We start from the raw sequence: 20,443 nt of genomic DNA, 5'->3' as shown, positions 1-20,443 counted from the left end.
TCACCTATCAGTCTAATGTGTACAGGGCCCACAGGTACATGAAGCCAGGAGGGCCTCGCTAGCTGCACACCCTGGGGAACACTATGGCAGAGGCCCCAGACTGTCAGCCATCACCTATCAGTCTAATGTGTACAGGGCCCACAGGTACATGAAGCCAGGAGGGCCTCGCTAGCTCTACACCCTGGGGAACACTATGGCAGAGGCCCCAGACTGTCAGCCATCACCTATCAGTCTAATGTGTACAGGGCCCACAGGTACATGAAGCCAGGAGGCCTCACTAGCTGCACACCCTGGGGAACACTATGGCAGAGGCCCCAGACGGTCAGCCATCACCTATCAGTCTAATGTGCACAGGGCCCACAGGTACATGAAGCCAGGAGGGCCTCACTAGCTGCACACCCTGGGGAACACTATGGCAGAGGCTCCAGACTGTCAGCCATCACCTATCAGTCTAATGTGTACAGGGCCCACAGGAAGCCAGGAGGCCTCACTAGCTGCACACCCTGGGGAACACTATGGCAGAGGCCCCAGACGGTCAGCCATCACATATCAGTCTAATGTGTACAGGGCCCACAGGTACATGAAGCCAGGAGGGCCTCACTAGCTGCACACCCTGGGGAACACTATGGCAGAGGCTCCAGACGGTCAGCCATCACATATCAGTCTAATGTGCACAGGGCCCACAGGTACATGAAGCCAGGAGGGCCTCGCTAGCTGCACACCCTGGGGAACACTATGGCAGAGGCTCCAGACTGTCAGCCATCACCTATCAGTCTAATGTGTACAGGGCCCACAGGTACATGAAGCCAGGAGGGCCTCGCTAGCTCTACACCCTGGGGAACACTATGGCAGAGGCCCCAGACTGTCAGCCATCACATATCAGTCTAATGTGTACAGGGCCCACAGGTACATGAAGCCAGGAGGGCCTCGCTAGCTGCACACCCTGGGGAACACTATGGCAGAGGCCCCAGACGGTCAGCCATCACATATCAGTCTAATGTGTACAGGGCCCACAGGTACATGAAGCCAGGAGGCCTCACTAGCTGCACACCCTGGGGGACACTATGGCAGAGGCCCCAGACTGTCAGCCATCACATATCAGTCTAATGTGTACAGGGCCCACAGGTACATGAAGCCAGGAGGGCCTCGCTAGCTGCACACCCTGGGGAACACTATGGCAGAGGCCCCAGACGGTCAGCCATCACCTATCAGTCTAATGTGCACAGGGCCCACAGGTACATGAAGCCAGGAGGCCTCACTAGCTGCACACCCTGGGGAACACTATGGCAGAGGCTCCAGACTGTCAGCCATCACCTATCAGTCTAATGTGTACAGGGCCCACAGGTACATGAAGCCAGGAGGGCCTCGCTAGCTGCACACCCTGGGGAACACTATGGCAGAGGCTCCAGACTGTCAGCCATCACCTATCAGTCTAATGTGTACAGGGCCCACAGGTACATGAAGCCAGGAGGGCCTCGCTAGCTGCACACCCTGGGGAACACTATGGCAGAGGCTCCAGACTGTCAGCCATCACCTATCAGTCTAATGTGTACAGGGCCCACAGGTACATGAAGCCAGGAGGGCCTCACTAGCTGCACACCCTGGGGAACACTATGGCAGAGGCCCCAGACTGTCAGCCATCACCTATCAGTCTAATGTGTACAGGGCCCACAGGTACATGAAGCCAGGAGGGCCTCGCTAGCTGCACACCCTGGGGAACACTATGGCAGAGGCCCCAGACGGTCAGCCATCACCTATCAGTCTAATGTGTACAGGGCCCACAGGTACATGAAGCCAGGAGGCCTCACTAGCTTCACACCCTGGGGGACACTATGGCAGAGGCCCCAGACTGTCAGCCATCACATATCAGTCTAATGTGTACAGGGCCCACAGGTACATGAAGCCAGGAGGGCCTCACTAGCTGCACACCCTGGGGAACACTATGGCAGAGGCCCCAGACGGTCAGCCATCACCTATCAGTCTAATGTGCACAGGGCCCACAGGTACATGAAGCCAGGAGGCCTCACTAGCTGCACACCCTGGGGAACACTATGGCAGAGGCTCCAGACTGTCAGCCATCACCTATCAGTCTAATGTGTACAGGGCCCACGGGTACATGAAGCCAGGAGGGCCTCACTAGCTGCACACCCTGGGGAACACTATGGCAGAGGCTCCAGACTGTCAGCCATCACCTATCAGTCTAATGTGTACAGGGCCCACGGGTACATGAAGCCAGGAGGGCCTCACTAGCTGCACACCCTGGGGAACACTATGGCAGAGGCCCCAGACTGTCAGCCATCACATATCAGTCTAATGTGTACAGGGCCCACAGGTACATGAAGCCAGGAGGGCCTCCCTAGCTGCACACCCTGGGGAACACTATGGCAGAGGCCCCAGACTGTCAGCCATCACCTATCAGTCTAATGTGTACAGGGCCCACAGGTACATGAAGCCAGGAGGGCCTCACTAGCTGCACACCCTGGGGGACACTATGGCAGAGGCCCCAGACTGTCAGCCATCACATATCAGTCTAATGTGTACAGGGCCCACAGGTACATGAAGCCAGGAGGCCTCACTAGCTGCACACCCTGGGGAACACTATGGCAGAGGCTCCAGACTGTCAGCCATCACCTATCAGTCTAATGTGTACAGGGCCCACAGGTACATGAAGCCAGGAGGCCTCACTAGCTGCACATCCTGGGGAACACTATGGCAGAGGCCCCAGACTGTCAGCCATCACCTATCAGTCTAATGTGCACAGGGCCCACAGGTACATGAAGCCAGGAGGGCCTCACTAGCTGCACACCCTGGGGAACACTATGGCAGAGGCCCCAGACGGTCAGCCATCACCTATCAGTCTAATGTGTACAGGGCCCACAGGTACATGAAGCCAGGAGGGCCTCACTAGCTGCACACCCTGGGGAACACTATGGCAGAGGCCCCAGACGGTCAGCCATCACCTATCAGTCTAATGTGCACAGGGCCCACAGGTACATGAAGCCAGGAGGCCTCACTAGCTGCACACCCTGGGGAACACTATGGCAGAGGCCCCAGACGGTCAGCCATCACCTATCAGTCTAATGTGTACAGGGCCCACAGGTACATGAAGCCAGGAGGGCCTCGCTAGCTGCACACCCTGGGGAACACTATGGCAGAGGCCCCAGACTGTCAGCCATCACCTATCAGTCTAATGTGTACAGGGCCCACAGGTACATGAAGCCAGGAGGCCTCACTAGCTGCACACCCTGGGGGACACTATGGCAGAGGCCCCAGACTGTCAGCCATCACATATCAGTCTAATGTGTACAGGGCCCACAGGTACATGAAGCCAGGAGGCCTCACTAGCTGCACACCCTGGGGAACACTATGGCAGAGGCCCCAGACGGTCAGCCATCACATATCAGTCTAATGTGTACAGGGCCCACAGGTACATGAAGCCAGGAGGCCTCACTAGCTGCACACCCTGGGGAACACTATGGCAGAGGCCCCAGACTGTCAGCCATCACCTATCAGTCTAATGTGCACAGGGCCCACAGGTACATGAAGCCAGGAGGCCTCACTAGCTGCACACCCTGGGGGAACACTATGGCAGAGGCCCCAGACTGTCAGCCATCACCTATCAGTCTAATGTGCACAGGGCCCACAGGTACATGAAGCCAGGAGGGCCTCACTAGCTGCACACCCTGGGGAACACTATGGCAGAGGCCCCAGACGGTCAGCCATCACCTATCAGTCTAATGTGTACAGGGCCCACAGGTACATGAAGCCAGGAGGCCTCACTAGCTCTACACCCTGGGGAACACTATGGCAGAGGCCCCAGACTGTCAGCCATCACCTATCAGTCTAATGTGTACAGGGCCCACAGGTACATGAAGCCAGGAGGCCTCACTAGCTGCACACCCTGGGGAACACTATGGCAGAGGCCCCAGACTGTCAGCCATCACCTATCAGTCTAATGTGTACAGGGCCCACAGGTACATGAAGCCAGGAGGGCCTCACTAGCTGCACACCCTGGGGAACACTATGGCAGAGGCCCCAGACTGTCAGCCATCACCTATCAGTCTAATGTGTACAGGGCCCACAGGTACATGAAGCCAGGAGGGCCTCACTAGCTGCACACCCTGGGGAACACTATGGCAGAGGCTCCAGACTGTCAGCCATCACCTATCAGTCTAATGTGTACAGGGCCCACAGGTACATGAAGCCAGGAGGGCCTCGCTAGCTTCACACCCTGGGGAACACTATGGCAGAGGCCCCAGACGGTCAGCCATCACCTATCAGTCTAATGTGCACAGGGCCCACAGGTACATGAAGCCAGGAGGGCCTCACTAGCTGCACACCCTGGGGAACACTATGGCAGAGGCCCCAGACTGTCAGCCATCACCTATCAGTCTAATGTGTACAGGGCCCACAGGTACATGAAGCCAGGAGGGCCTCACTAGCTGCACACCCTGGGGAACACTATGGCAGAGGCCCCAGACGGTCAGCCATCACCTATCAGTCTAATGTGTACAGGGCCCACAGGTACATGAAGCCAGGAGGCCTCACTAGCTGCACACCCTGGGGAGCACTATGGCAGAGGCTCCAGACGGTCAGCCATCACCTATCAGTCTAATGTGTACAGGGCCCACAGGTACATGAAGCCAGGAGGCCTCGCTAGCTTCACACCCTGGGGAACACTATGGCAGAGGCCTCAGACTGTCAGCCATCACCTATCAGTCTAATGTGTACAGGGCCCACAGGTACATGAAGCCAGGAGGGCCTCACTAGCTGCACACCCTGGGGGACACTATGGCAGAGGCTCCAGACTGTCAGCCATCACCTATCAGTCTAATGTGTACAGGGCCCACAGGTACATGAAGCCAGGAGGGCCTCACTAGCTGCACATCCTGGGGAGCACTATGGCAGAGGCCCCAGACTGTCAGCCATCACATATCAGTCTAATGTGTACAGGGCCCAGTGGTACATGAAGCCAGGAGGCCTCACTAGCTGCACACCCTGGGGAACACTATGGCAGAGGCTCCAGACTGTCAGCCATCACCTATCAGTCTAATGTGCACAGGGCCCACAGGTACATGAAGCCAGAAGGGCCTCACTAGCTGCACACCCTGGGGAACACTATGGCAGAGGCCTCAGACTGTCAGCCATCACATATCAGTCTAATGTGTACAGGGCCCACAGGTACAAGAAGCCAGGAGGCCTCACTAGCTGCACACCCTGGGGAACACTATGGCAGAGGCCCCAGACTGTCAGCCATCACCTATCAGTCTAATGTGTACAGGGCCCACAGGTACATGAAGCCAGAAGGGCCTCACTAGCTGCACATCCTGGGGAACACTATGGCAGAGGCTCCAGACTGTCAGCCATCACCTATCAGTCTAATGTGCATAGGGCCCACAGGTACATGAAGCCAGAAGGGCCTCACTAGCTGCACATCCTGGGGAACACTATGGCAGAGGCCTCAGACTGTCAGCCATCACATATCAGTCTAATGTGTACAGGGCCCAGTGGTACATGAAGCCAGAAGGGCCTCACTAGCTGCACACCCTGGGGAACACTATGGCAGAGGCCCCAGACGGTCAGCCATCACCTATCAGTCTAATGTGTACAGGGCCCACAGGTACATGAAGCCAGGAGGCCTCACTAGCTGCACACCCTGGGGAGCACTATGGCAGAGGCTCCAGACGGTCAGCCATCACCTATCAGTCTAATGTGTACAGGGCCCACAGGTACATGAAGCCAGGAGGCCTCACTAGCTGCACACCCTGGGGAACACTATGGCAGAGGCCCCAGACGGTCAGCCATCACCTATCAGTCTAATGTGCACAGGGCCCACAGGTACATGAAGCCAGGAGGGCCTCACTAGCTGCACACCCTGGGGAACACTATGGCAGAGGCTCCAGACTGTCAGCCATCACCTATCAGTCTAATGTGTACAGGGCCCACAGGAAGCCAGGAGGCCTCACTAGCTGCACACCCTGGGGAACACTATGGCAGAGGCCCCAGACGGTCAGCCATCACATATCAGTCTAATGTGTACAGGGCCCACAGGTACATGAAGCCAGGAGGGCCTCACTAGCTGCACACCCTGGGGAACACTATGGCAGAGGCTCCAGACGGTCAGCCATCACATATCAGTCTAATGTGCACAGGGCCCACAGGTACATGAAGCCAGGAGGGCCTCGCTAGCTGCACACCCTGGGGGACACTATGGCAGAGGCCCCAGACGGTCAGTCATCACCTATCAGTCTAATGTGTACAGGGCCCACAGGTACATGAAGCCAGGAGGGCCTCGCTAGCTGCACACCCTGGGGGACACTATGGCAGAGGCCCCAGACGGTCAGTCATCACCTATCAGTCTAATGTGTACAGGGCCCACAGGTACATGAAGCCAGGAGGGCCTCACTAGCTGCACACCCTGGGGAACACTATGGCAGAGGCCCCAGACTGTCAGCCATCACCTATCAGTCTAATGTGTACAGGGCCCACAGGTACATGAAGCCAGGAGGGCCTCACTAGCTGCACACCCTGGGGAACACTATGGCAGAGGCCCCAGACGGTCAGCCATCACCTATCAGTCTAATGTGCACAGGGCCCACAGGTACATGAAGCCAGGAGGGCCTCACTAGCTGCACACCCTGGGGAACACTATGGCAGAGGCTCCAGACTGTCAGCCATCACCTATCAGTCTAATGTGTACAGGGCCCACAGGAAGCCAGGAGGCCTCACTAGCTGCACACCCTGGGGAACACTATGGCAGAGGCCCCAGACGGTCAGCCATCACATATCAGTCTAATGTGTACAGGGCCCACAGGTACATGAAGCCAGGAGGGCCTCGCTAGCTCTACACCCTGGGGAACACTATGGCAGAGGCCCCAGACTGTCAGCCATCACCTATCAGTCTAATGTGTACAGGGCCCACAGGTACATGAAGCCAGGAGGGCCTCGCTAGCTGCACACCCTGGGGGACACTATGGCAGAGGCCCCAGACGGTCAGCCATCACCTATCAGTCTAATGTGCACAGGGCCCACAGGTACATGAAGCCAGGAGGGCCTCACTAGCTGCACACCCTGGGGGACACTATGGCAGAGGCTCCAGACTGTCAGCCATCACCTATCAGTCTAATGTGTACAGGGCCCACAGGTACATGAAGCCAGGAGGGCCTCACTAGCTGCACACCCTGGGGGACACTATGGCAGAGGCCCCAGACGGTCAGCCATCACATATCAGTCTAATGTGTACAGGGCCCACAGGTACATGAAGCCAGGAGGGCCTCGCTAGCTGCACACCCTGGGGAACACTATGGCAGAGGCCCCAGACGGTCAGCCATCACATATCAGTCTAATGTGTACAGGGCCCACAGGTACATGAAGCCAGGAGGCCTCACTAGCTGCACACCCTGGGGGACACTATGGCAGAGGCCCCAGACTGTCAGCCATCACCTATCAGTCTAATGTGTACAGGGCCCACAGGTACATGAAGCCAGGAGGGCCTCGCTAGCTGCACACCCTGGGGAACACTATGGCAGAGGCCCCAGACGGTCAGCCATCACCTATCAGTCTAATGTGTACAGGGCCCACAGGTACATGAAGCCAGGAGGCCTCACTAGCTGCACACCCTGGGGGACACTATGGCAGAGGCCCCAGACTGTCAGCCATCACATATCAGTCTAATGTGTACAGGGCCCACAGGTACATGAAGCCAGGAGGGCCTCACTAGCTGCACACCCTGGGGAACACTATGGCAGAGGCCCCAGACGGTCAGCCATCACCTATCAGTCTAATGTGCACAGGGCCCACAGGTGTTGTGAATTCTGTGGCTGAATTCACTTCTGTGGTCACAAGTGGTATTGCAGTCTCTGGGCTTCCTCCCTCAGGTGTTTTGGTGAGCTCGTTGGCTGCCTTGCTATTTAGCTCCACCTGAGTCTGTCTTCCTTGCTCCTTGTCAATGTTCCAGTGTTGGATCTGAGCTACTGCATCTTTCCTTGGGCCTGCTGCTCGTTGTGGATTTTTCTTGGAGCCTTTGCGGTGTCCTATTCCGTTGAGAGGAATTGATGCTACACCTTTGGCCAAGAATAAGCCTCAGTACTGGGCCCAGCTGACCATGTGCATTGCTCCTGCACATCAGGAAGTTATTCGCTTTCTGGTACTGCATAATTTGCATGATGTGGTCGTGTTGGGGTTGCCATGGCTACAAACCCATAATCCAGTATTGGATTGGAACTCTATGTCGGTAACCAGCTGGGGTTGTCAGGGAGTACATGGTGATGTTCCATTTTTGTCTATTTCGTCATCCATTCCTTCTGACATCCCAGAGTTCTTGTCGGACTTTCAGGATGTATTTGAAGAGCCCAAGTCCGATGCTCTACCTCCGCATAGGAATTGTGATTGTGCTATCGATTTGATTCCTGGTAGTAAATTCCCTAAGGGTCGTTTATTTAATTTGTCTGTACCTGAACACACCGCTATGCGCAGTTATGTGAAGGAGTCCCTGGAGAAGGGACATATTCGCCCATCGTCGTCACCATTGGGAGCAGGGTTCTTTTTTGTAGCCAAGAAGGATGGTTCGCTAAGACCGTGTATTGATTACCGCCTTCTTAATAAGATCACTGTTAAGTTTCAGTATCCCTTGCCATTGATTTCTGACTTGTTTGCTCGGATTAAGGGGGCTAGTTGGTTTACTAAGATTGATCTTCGTGGTGCGTATAATCTGGTGAGAATCAGGCAGGGAGATGAATGGAAAACGGCATTTAATACGCCCGAGGGTCATTTTGAGTATCTGGTGATGCCGTTCGGACTTGCCAATGCTCCATCTGTTTTTCAGTCTTTTATGCATGACATTTTCCGTGAGTATCTGGATAAATTCTTGATTGTTTACTTGGATGACATTTTGATCTTCTCAGATGATTGGGAGTCTCATGTGAAGCAAGTCAGAATGGTTTTCCAGGTACTGCGTGCTAATTCCTTGTTCGTGAAGGGATCAAAGTGTCTCTTCGGTGTGCAGAAAGTTTCATTTTTGGGGTTCATCTTTTCCCCTTCTACTATCGAGATGGATCCGGTTAAGGTTCAGGCCATCCAGGATTGGACTCAGCCGACATCTCTAAAAAGTCTGCAGAAATTCCTGGGCTTTGCTAATTTTTATCGTCGCTTCATCTGTAATTTTTCTAGCATTGCCAGACCATTGACCGATTTGACCAAGAAGGGTGCTGATTTGGTTAATTGGTCTTCTGCTGCCGTGGAAGCTTTTCAGGAGTTGAAGCGTCGTTTTTGCTGTGCCCCTGTGTTGTGTCAACCTGATGTTTCTCTTCCGTTCCAGGTCGAGGTTGATGCTTCTGAGATTGGTGCAGGGGCGGTTTTGTCACAGAGAGGTTCTGGTTGCTCAGTGTTCAAACCATGTGCTTTCTTTTCCAGGAAATTTTCTGCTGCTGAGCGTAATTATGATGTGGGCAACCGAGAGTTGCTGGCCATGAAGTGGGCATTCGAGGAGTGGCGTCATTGGCTTGAGGGTGCTAAGCATCGCGTGGTGGTTTTGACTGATCATAAGAACCTTACTTATCTTGAGTCTGCCAAGCGCTTGAATCCTAGACAGGCCCGTTGGTCGTTATTTTTTGCTCGTTTTGATTTTGTGATTTCATACCTTCTGGGCTCTAAAAATGTGAAGGCGGATGCTCTGTCTAGGAGTTTTGTGCCCGACTCTCCGGGGTTATCTGAGCCGGCGAGTATCCTCAAGGAAGGAGTCATTGTGTCTGCCATCTCCCCTGATTTGCGGAGAGTGTTGCAGAAATTTCAGGCTAATAAACCTGATCGTTGTCCGGCCGAGAAACTGTTCGTCCCTGATAGGTGGACTAGTAAAGTTATCTCTGAACTTCATTGTTCGGTGCTGGCCGGTCATCCAGGAATCTTTGGTACCAGGGAGTTGGTTGCTAGATCCTTCTGGTGGCCATCTCTGTCGCGGGATGTGCGTGCTTTTGTGCAGTCCTGTGGAATTTGTGCTAGGGCTAAGCCCTGCTGTTCACGTGCCAGTGGGTTGCTTTTGCCCTTGCCGGTGCCGAAGAGGCCTTGGACACATATTTCGATGGATTTCATTTCTGACCTTCCCGTTTCTCAAAAAATGTCGGTCATTTGGGTGGTCTGTGATCGCTTTTCTAAAATGGTCCATCTGGTGCCTTTGGTTAAATTGCCTTCCTCCTCTGATTTGGTGCCTTTGTTCTTCCAGCATGTGGTTCGTTTACATGGCATTCCTGAGAATATTGTTTCTGACAGAGGTTCCCAGTTTGTCTCGAGGTTCTGGCGAGCCTTTTGTGGTAGGATGGGCATTGACCTATCTTTCTCCTCGGCCTTCCATCCTCAGACTAATGGCCAGACCGAACGAACCAATCAGACCTTGGAAACATATCTGAGATGTTTTGTTTCCGCTGACCAGGATGATTGGGTGTCATTTTTGCCGTTGGCTGAGTTCGCCCTTAATAATCGGGCCAGCTCGGCTACCTTGGTCTCTCCATTTTTCTGCAATTCTGGGTTCCATCCTCGTTTCTCTTCAGGACAGGTTGAGTCTTCGGACTGTCCTGGTGTGGATTCTGTGGTGGACAGGTTGCAGCAGATCTGGACTCAGGTAGTGGACAATTTGACCTTGTCCCAGGAGAAGGCTCAGCTTTTCGCTAATCGCAGACGCCGTGTGGGACCCCGACTTCGTGTTGGGGATCTGGTTTGGTTATCTTCTCGTCATATTCCTATGAAGGTTTCCTCTCCTAAATTTAAACCTCGTTTTATTGGTCCGTATAGGATTTCTGAGATTCTCAATCCGGTGTCTTTTCGTCTGATCCTCCCAGACTCCTTTTCCATACATAATGTATTCCATAGGTCGTTGTTGAGGAGATACGTGGCACCTATGGTTCCATCTGTGGAGCCTCCTGCCCCTGTTTTGGTGGAGGGGGAATTGGAGTATATTGTGGAGAAGATTTTGGATTCTCGTGTCTCTAGACGGAAACTCCAGTATCTGGTCAAATGGAAGGGTTATGCTCAGGAAGATAATTCCTGGGTTTTTGCCTCTGATGTCCATGCCCCAGATCTTGTTCGTGCCTTTCATGTGGCTCATCCTGGTCGGCCTGGGGGTTCTGGTGAGGGTTCGGTGACCCCTCCTCAAGGGGGGGGTACTGTTGTGAATTCTGTGGCTGAATTCACTTCTGTGGTCACAAGTGGTATTGCAGTCTCTGGGCTTCCTCCCTCAGGTGTTTTGGTGAGCTCGTTGGCTGCCTTGCTATTTAGCTCCACCTGAGTCTGTCTTCCTTGCTCCTTGTCAATGTTCCAGTGTTGGATCTGAGCTACTGCATCTTTCCTTGGGCCTGCTGCTCTGCTAGATAAGTGCTTCTAGTTTGTTTTCTGTTTTTTCTGTCCAGCTTGCTATTAACTTTTGCTGGAAGCTCTGAGAAGCAAAGGGGTGCACCGCCGTGCTGTTAGTTCGGCACGGTGGGTCTTTTTGCCCCTTTGCGTGGTTTTCGTTTTAGGGTTTTTTGTAGACTGCATAGTTCTCTTTGCTATCCTCGCTCTGTCTAGAATATCGGGCCTCACTTTGCTGAATCTATTTCATTCCTACGTTTGTCTTTTCATCTTGCTAACAGTCATTATATGTGGGGGGCTGCCTATTCCTTTGGGGTATTTCTCTGAGGCAAGTCAGGCTTGTATTTCTATCTTCAGGCTAGTCAGCTCCTCAGGCAGTGCCGAGTTGCATAGGTAGTGATAGGCGCAATCCACTGCTGCTTATAGTTGTGTGAGGATAGATCAGGTACTGCAGTCTACAGAGATTCCACGTCTCAGAGCTCGTCCTATTGTTTTTGGTAATTGCCAGATCTCTGTATGTGCGCTGATTACTGCACGCTGTGTTGCCTGATTGCCAGCCATAACACACAGGTACATGAAGCCAGGAGGCCTCACTAGCTGCACACCCTGGGGAACACTATGGCAGAGGCTCCAGACTGTCAGCCATCACCTATCAGTCTAATGTGTACAGGGCCCACAGGTACATGAAGCCAGGAGGGCCTCGCTAGCTGCACACCCTGGGGAACACTATGGCAGAGGCCCCAGACTGTCAGCCATCACCTATCAGTCTAATGTGTACAGGGCCCACAGGTACATGAAGCCAGGAGGGCCTCGCTAGCTCTACACCCTGGGGAACACTATGGCAGAGGCCCCAGACTGTCAGCCATCACCTATCAGTCTAATGTGTACAGGGCCCACAGGTACATGAAGCCAGGAGGCCTCACTAGCTGCACACCCTGGGGAACACTATGGCAGAGGCCCCAGACGGTCAGCCATCACCTATCAGTCTAATGTGCACAGGGCCCACAGGTACATGAAGCCAGGAGGGCCTCACTAGCTGCACACCCTGGGGAACACTATGGCAGAGGCTCCAGACTGTCAGCCATCACCTATCAGTCTAATGTGTACAGGGCCCACAGGAAGCCAGGAGGCCTCACTAGCTGCACACCCTGGGGAACACTATGGCAGAGGCCCCAGACGGTCAGCCATCACATATCAGTCTAATGTGTACAGGGCCCACAGGTACATGAAGCCAGGAGGGCCTCACTAGCTGCACACCCTGGGGAACACTATGGCAGAGGCTCCAGACGGTCAGCCATCACATATCAGTCTAATGTGCACAGGGCCCACAGGTACATGAAGCCAGGAGGGCCTCGCTAGCTGCACACCCTGGGGAACACTATGGCAGAGGCTCCAGACTGTCAGCCATCACCTATCAGTCTAATGTGTACAGGGCCCACAGGTACATGAAGCCAGGAGGGCCTCGCTAGCTCTACACCCTGGGGAACACTATGGCAGAGGCCCCAGACTGTCAGCCATCACATATCAGTCTAATGTGTACAGGGCCCACAGGTACATGAAGCCAGGAGGGCCTCGCTAGCTGCACACCCTGGGGAACACTATGGCAGAGGCCCCAGACGGTCAGCCATCACATATCAGTCTAATGTGTACAGGGCCCACAGGTACATGAAGCCAGGAGGCCTCACTAGCTGCACACCCTGGGGGACACTATGGCAGAGGCCCCAGACTGTCAGCCATCACATATCAGTCTAATGTGTACAGGGCCCACAGGTACATGAAGCCAGGAGGGCCTCGCTAGCTGCACACCCTGGGGAACACTATGGCAGAGGCCCCAGACGGTCAGCCATCACCTATCAGTCTAATGTGCACAGGGCCCACAGGTACATGAAGCCAGGAGGCCTCACTAGCTGCACACCCTGGGGAACACTATGGCAGAGGCTCCAGACTGTCAGCCATCACCTATCAGTCTAATGTGTACAGGGCCCACAGGTACATGAAGCCAGGAGGGCCTCGCTAGCTGCACACCCTGGGGAACACTATGGCAGAGGCTCCAGACTGTCAGCCATCACCTATCAGTCTAATGTGTACAGGGCCCACAGGTACATGAAGCCAGGAGGGCCTCGCTAGCTGCACACCCTGGGGAACACTATGGCAGAGGCTCCAGACTGTCAGCCATCACCTATCAGTCTAATGTGTACAGGGCCCACAGGTACATGAAGCCAGGAGGGCCTCACTAGCTGCACACCCTGGGGAACACTATGGCAGAGGCCCCAGACTGTCAGCCATCACCTATCAGTCTAATGTGTACAGGGCCCACAGGTACATGAAGCCAGGAGGGCCTCGCTAGCTGCACACCCTGGGGAACACTATGGCAGAGGCCCCAGACGGTCAGCCATCACCTATCAGTCTAATGTGTACAGGGCCCACAGGTACATGAAGCCAGGAGGCCTCACTAGCTGCACACCCTGGGGGACACTATGGCAGAGGCCCCAGACTGTCAGCCATCACATATCAGTCTAATGTGTACAGGGCCCACAGGTACATGAAGCCAGGAGGGCCTCACTAGCTGCACACCCTGGGGAACACTATGGCAGAGGCCCCAGACGGTCAGCCATCACCTATCAGTCTAATGTGCACAGGGCCCACAGGTACATGAAGCCAGGAGGCCTCACTAGCTGCACACCCTGGGGAACACTATGGCAGAGGCTCCAGACTGTCAGCCATCACCTATCAGTCTAATGTGTACAGGGCCCACGGGTACATGAAGCCAGGAGGGCCTCACTAGCTGCACACCCTGGGGAACACTATGGCAGAGGCTCCAGACTGTCAGCCATCACCTATCAGTCTAATGTGTACAGGGCCCACGGGTACATGAAGCCAGGAGGGCCTCACTAGCTGCACACCCTGGGGAACACTATGGCAGAGGCCCCAGACTGTCAGCCATCACATATCAGTCTAATGTGTACAGGGCCCACAGGTACATGAAGCCAGGAGGGCCTCACTAGCTGCACACCCTGGGGAACACTATGGCAGAGGCCCCAGACTGTCAGCCATCACCTATCAGTCTAATGTGTACAGGGCCCACAGGTAAATGAAGCCAGGAGGCCTCACTAGCTGCACACCCTGGGGAACACTATGGCAGAGGCCCCAGACGGTCAGCCATCACATATCAGTCTAATGTGTACAGGGCCCACAGGTACATGAAGCCAGGAGGCCTCACTAGCTGCACACCCTGGGGAACACTATGGCAGAGGCCCCAGACTGTCAGCCATCACCTATCAGTCTAATGTGTACAGGGCCCACAGGTACATGAAGCCAGGAGGGCCTCACTAGCTGCACACCCTGGGGGACACTATGGCAGAGGCCCCAGACTGTCAGCCATCACCTATCAGTCTAATGTGTACAGGGCCCACAGGTACATGAAGCCAGGAGGGCCTCACTAGCTGCACACCCTGGGGGACACTATGGCAGAGGCCCCAGACTGTCAGCCATCACATATCAGTCTAATGTGTACAGGGCCCACAGGTACATGAAGCCAGGAGGCCTCACTAGCTGCACACCCTGGGGAACACTATGGCAGAGGCTCCAGACTGTCAGCCATCACCTATCAGTCTAATGTGTACAGGGCCCACAGGTACATGAAGCCAGGAGGCCTCACTAGCTGCACATCCTGGGGAACACTATGGCAGAGGCCCCAGACTGTCAGCCATCACCTATCAGTCTAATGTGCACAGGGCCCACAGGTACATGAAGCCAGGAGGGCCTCACTAGCTGCACACCCTGGGGAACACTATGGCAGAGGCCCCAGACGGTCAGCCATCACCTATCAGTCTAATGTGTACAGGGCCCACAGGTACATGAAGCCAGGAGGGCCTCACTAGCTGCACACCCTGGGGAACACTATGGCAGAGGCCCCAGACGGTCAGCCATCACCTATCAGTCTAATGTGCACAGGGCCCACAGGTACATGAAGCCAGGAGGCCTCACTAGCTGCACACCCTGGGGAACACTATGGCAGAGGCCCCAGACGGTCAGCCATCACCTATCAGTCTAATGTGTACAGGGCCCACAGGTACATGAAGCCAGGAGGGCCTCGCTAGCTGCACACCCTGGGGAACACTATGGCAGAGGCCCCAGACTGTCAGCCATCACCTATCAGTCTAATGTGTACAGGGCCCACAGGTACATGAAGCCAGGAGGCCTCACTAGCTGCACACCCTGGGGGACACTATGGCAGAGGCCCCAGACTGTCAGCCATCACATATCAGTCTAATGTGTACAGGGCCCACAGGTACATGAAGCCAGGAGGCCTCACTAGCTGCACACCCTGGGGAACACTATGGCAGAGGCCCCAGACGGTCAGCCATCACATATCAGTCTAATGTGTACAGGGCCCACAGGTACATGAAGCCAGGAGGCCTCACTAGCTGCACACCCTGGGGAACACTATGGCAGAGGCCCCAGACTGTCAGCCATCACCTATCAGTCTAATGTGCACAGGGCCCACAGGTACATGAAGCCAGGAGGCCTCACTAGCTGCACACCCTGGGGGAACACTATGGCAGAGGCCCCAGACTGTCAGCCATCACCTATCAGTCTAATGTGCACAGGGCCCACAGGTACATGAAGCCAGGAGGGCCTCACTAGCTGCACACCCTGGGGAACACTATGGCAGAGGCCCCAGACGGTCAGCCATCACCTATCAGTCTAATGTGTACAGGGCCCACAGGTACATGAAGCCAGGAGGGCCTCACTAGCTGCACACCCTGGGGAACACTATGGCAGAGGCCCCAGACTGTCAGCCATCACCTATCAGTCTAATGTGTACAGGGCCCACAGGTACATGAAGCCAGGAGGGCCTCGCTAGCTGCACACCCTGGGGAACACTATGGCAGAGGCCCCAGACTGTCAGCCATCACCTATCAGTCTAATGTGTACAGGGCCCACAGGTACATGAAGCCAGGAGGCCTCACTAGCTGCACACCCTGGGGGACACTATGGCAGAGGCCCCAGACGGTCAGCCATCACCTATCAGTCTAATGTGCACAGGGCCCACAGGTACATGAAGCCAGGAGGCCTCACTAGCTGCACACCCTGGGGAACACTATGGCAGAGGCCCCAGACTGTCAGCCATCACCTATCAGTCTAATGTGTACAGGACCCACAGGTACATGAAGCCAGGAGGCCTCACTAGCTGCACACCCTGGGGAACACTATGGCAGAGGCCCCAGACTGTCAGCCATCACCTATCAGTCTAATGTGCACAGGGCCCACAGGTACATGAAGCCAGGAGGGCCTCACTAGCTGCACACCCTGGGGAACACTATGGCAGAGGCCCCAGACTGTCAGCCATCACCTATCAGTCTAATGTGTACAGGGCCCACAGGTACATGAAGCCAGGAGGGCCTCGCTAGCTGCACACCCTGGGGAACACTATGGCAGAGGCCCCAGACTGTCAGCCATCACCTATCAGTCTAATGTGTACAGGGCCCACAGGTACATGAAGCCAGGAGGCCTCACTAGCTGCACACCCTGGGGAACACTATGGCAGAGGCCCCAGACTGTCAGCCATCACCTATCAGTCTAATGTGTACAGGGCCCACAGGTACATGAAGCCAGGAGGCCTCACTAGCTGCACACCCTGGGGAACACTATGGCAGAGGCCCCAGACTGTCAGCCATCACCTATCAGTCTAATGTGTACAGGGCCCACAGGTACATGAAGCCAGGAGGCCTCACTAGCTGCACACCCTGGGGAACACTATGGGGACTCGTGACATTAGGAGCAGGAACATGTCATCCACAGGCAGGGCCAAATGCCAGAAGGGCCAGTGTGGTCGTGGCTGCCTTGTTAACAGAATCGGTGTTCTCATACTGTTAGGAGTTGTGATGGGGCACCAGGTCGCTGACTCCATCACTTATCCCACCAGCCCACAGGTATCATTAGATAATATTGGTCTTGTAGTAAATCTCCTTCCCTCCATCCAGGGTAATATTAGTGATATATCCCATCTGGTATTTGCGGACACCATGGGCCTGTGTGATTATAAATGTCAGGGCTGAATTCCATCCCCAGTCCGTCCCTGTCCACAGTCTGACGTCACATCTCCAGCCCCGGGACACAGCACTGACAATGCCGGCGGACATGTCCATAGGGGAGGACAAAGAGCCGAGTACATGGCCATCAATGGACCAGCACGAGCCTCCATTGTAATACTCCGCCCCGGTATCTGCACGCCTCACTCACACACACACAGGACACACACACAACACAGTACAGCTCTTTACCAGGTGCCCGCGCCTACAGCTCCACTCGCTCCTTGGCAACCAGCGAACACGTAGAGTTATCCGTAGAGCGTGACAAAGACGTCTACCAGCTGTATATCCCTCCGCCAGACAGAAAATAATGAGGCCGTAAAGTGAATAACTTAACTACAGTAAATATATAATCAATACCGCACGTTCTGCAGTCCTGCGGGAGAATAACAATGGTGCGCAGGTTCAGGAACTGTATCTCGCTGTCCTCATTGCGCATGTCCTTCATTCTTTGCAGCTGAGCATGTCGGGAATTGTAGTGTTTAGGAGCATGGAGTGCCGCCGATTGGCAACAATTCTTGGTCGCTTATTGGCTGAAATGACTCTCAAGCCTCACTCTAGAGAAGGCTAGAGCAGGTCAGTGATTGGAGGACGAAGAGAGGGGACGTACTTTCACGCAGAAGCGAGTGGTGACGTAAAGCGCCTGGAGGGCGTGGTGAGGGTCTGTGCCGGAGTGACGTCAGGGATGTGGTTCGTCACCGCTATGCCTGCCGCCTCATTTGCATAGAATGTGGACATGTGATTTAGTGGAGGAACGTGATGCTGCGGGTGACAGTGCTGAGCCGAGGAGCGGTGAGTGGGGACGTGACGCCGGAGCCGTGTGCAGGTGTCCTCGGCCAGTGGCGGCATCAGTGCTTCCCCCGGGGACTGCCCTTCATGTCTGCGCTAGTCTCCCACCCAGGGCGGACACATCACAGGGAGGAATGGGGGGATGTGACCCCTTAAATGGAGCCGGTCCTGCAGGCAGGTGCTGGTCACGTGTGCATGGATGGGGAGCTCTCCATAATAACTTGTATTCCAGTCATTGGCATCCCAGATGTGAGTCCGGTGGGCGGTGCTACGCTGTGATTGACAGTCCGCCTGCGGTAGGAAGGATTGCCCTCTGGACTCAGGGACAGACACCATGGATTGTATGAATTCATAGAAGTAATACTGACTCTTTCCACAAGCCCTTATATCATTCTGCTCAGTATATCTCCACATTATCTGCCATTCTGTCCAGAGGGCGGTCTGTGTGCAGAATGTGGCAGGTTCCCTTTGGGCCATCGCTCGCTCCTCGGCCCGGCCGTGCGCCCATTCCTCTATCGTCTACAATCACGGGGAGTCTACAGCTAGTGAAGGTCTTTATCATCAAAGCTAAAATGAATGATTGCAAGTTTCTGCAGGGAAATGGGTAAATAATGACTTTTTCCACCCAATGGGAAGGTGCCAAGAACTCCACAGTGAGGAGACGGGAGACCTTAGAGAACATTGTCCTGCCAAATACAGAGAGGACAGGACCTAACCTCCTAGTCAGATATGTCAGCCCCAGCACAGCGCCCGGCCATTGACCCTAACGAGGCCGCTCTGATGGACTCTATACCTGGGGGAGGGGATGACGTTTGCAGGACATCCACAGGGATTGTCACCTGTAATGATGAGAGTAGATGGGAGGTCCTTGTAGTGCACTCCTTGTAGTGCGCTCCTTGTAGTGCACTCCTTGTAGTGCGCTCCTTGTAGTGCGCGTTGTCTCCACCTGTCATTATGAGACCGTACAGTATACATGCCTTGGAGGCGACGTTCACCTCTGGGACCTGGAGATGGTGGAGCTCCTGTCTCTGTTGTGTCTGACTGTATCTGCGGGAGCAGGATGCCTCCAAGTTCACTTATTATATATTATAGGAGCCGTCTAATGGCGTTACCGGATGATCGTATGCTCTATGAGGCATATGGACACCATAGAGGGGGGTCCTCACTTAAGAGAAAAGGCCACTCTATACAATTGATTTCCATTCTGATGGGTGTGAGTCATCTGTGAACTACACCAGAATTCTTCTCAATGGCTGCCATGTCATGGCATGGACCCGTCAGCTGCATTCTGTGGCCACTGCAGTGTAAGGGATTGTCTATCGGACAACTGTCAGCCGAGCTCTTGTTCCAATGTGGGTGGCTACACTAGATTGGTGGTGGTATGTCTGAGGATTGTACATGGCCGGCTGATCAGGTGTATGCTGACGTCACACCTTTAATTTTCTTTTTATCTGTGCATCAGTACATTTGAAGAAATGTCTTTAAGCAAGGAAGACTTATTGTTCTCCTTCAAATTTTCAAATTCTGAATGTTCTGGTTGTGGGCACATGCCACCAAGCGATATGATGAAGCTTGTGGGCCCCAATGCAACATCTCTAATAAGTCCACCGAGTATCAGGAGTCTTTATTAGTATTGGTTTTCACATCTGGGCCAAAGGGACCTTTTGTGTCCCCATAGGCTCCAGTCCTTGCACCCGCTATAGTTCTGGCCCTGCTACCAAGAAGATTGCTGGTAATTGATGGCAGTGGACGGCAGCTTGTACCCCACAGGCTTTTCTCATGTAGACCCTTTATAGAGTCTTCCTCTTTGTTGAGCACATGGGGCTTGTACGGAGCAGTGAGTGTATGAATGCATCACTGGTATTCTGTGCCTAAAAGGCTGTTCTGGTAATTTGAGAATATCAGTCAGGAGCAGGAAATGGTATAAAGGAATCTATGGTTACCCGTCCGATCCTCCACTGCTTCCCTCGCTGCTGATCTAGTAGTCCTTGAAGGTCCCTGCTTACTTGCTATAATGATGACATGCCGTCTATGACACATGACCGCTGAATCCAATTACTGGCCTCAGCAGTGATGGACGCATAGCAGGCTTCTCATCAATGCAGGCACTAAAGGGAAACCTTCAGGGATTGCTAGAGTGGCAGTGATTGAGCCAGCAGGGTGAATATAGGTTACATCTCTCTCATTAGCAACTTTCTCTAAATACCAGGAGACCCCTGGAC

General features: G+C 54.4%; 2 protein-coding genes across 9 annotated transcripts in view; one reads left to right on the top strand and one right to left on the bottom strand.

Moving 5' to 3' along the window:
* HMG20A (high mobility group 20A) overlaps positions 1-18,038 on the bottom strand; it is a 63,589-nt gene extending 45,551 nt beyond the window's left edge. For 2 of the 8 annotated variants that reach the window (XM_069765659.1, XM_069765662.1), the window contains exon 1: positions 17,793-17,928. The gene's annotated coding sequence lies outside the window, so the exon portion shown is untranslated. Of the gene's footprint in view, positions 1-17,624 lie in introns of all 8 variants that reach the window. The other 6 variants (XM_069765655.1, XM_069765657.1, XM_069765656.1 and 3 more) reach the window with 5 other exon arrangements.
* A 52-nt stretch (positions 18,039-18,090) lies between these two features.
* Positions 18,091-20,443, top strand: part of PEAK1 (pseudopodium enriched atypical kinase 1) — an 80,905-nt gene continuing 78,552 nt past the window's right edge. Inside the window, exon 1 of the mRNA XM_069765653.1 lies at positions 18,091-18,224. The gene's annotated coding sequence lies outside the window, so the exon portion shown is untranslated. The remainder of the gene's footprint in view (positions 18,225-20,443) is intronic.

This window comes from Ranitomeya imitator, chromosome 4, assembly GCF_032444005.1.
Source record: "Ranitomeya imitator isolate aRanImi1 chromosome 4, aRanImi1.pri, whole genome shotgun sequence".
NCBI classification, from domain to species: Eukaryota; Metazoa; Chordata; class Amphibia; order Anura; family Dendrobatidae; genus Ranitomeya; species Ranitomeya imitator.
This window is presented reverse-complemented; position numbering and strand designations above follow the sequence as displayed.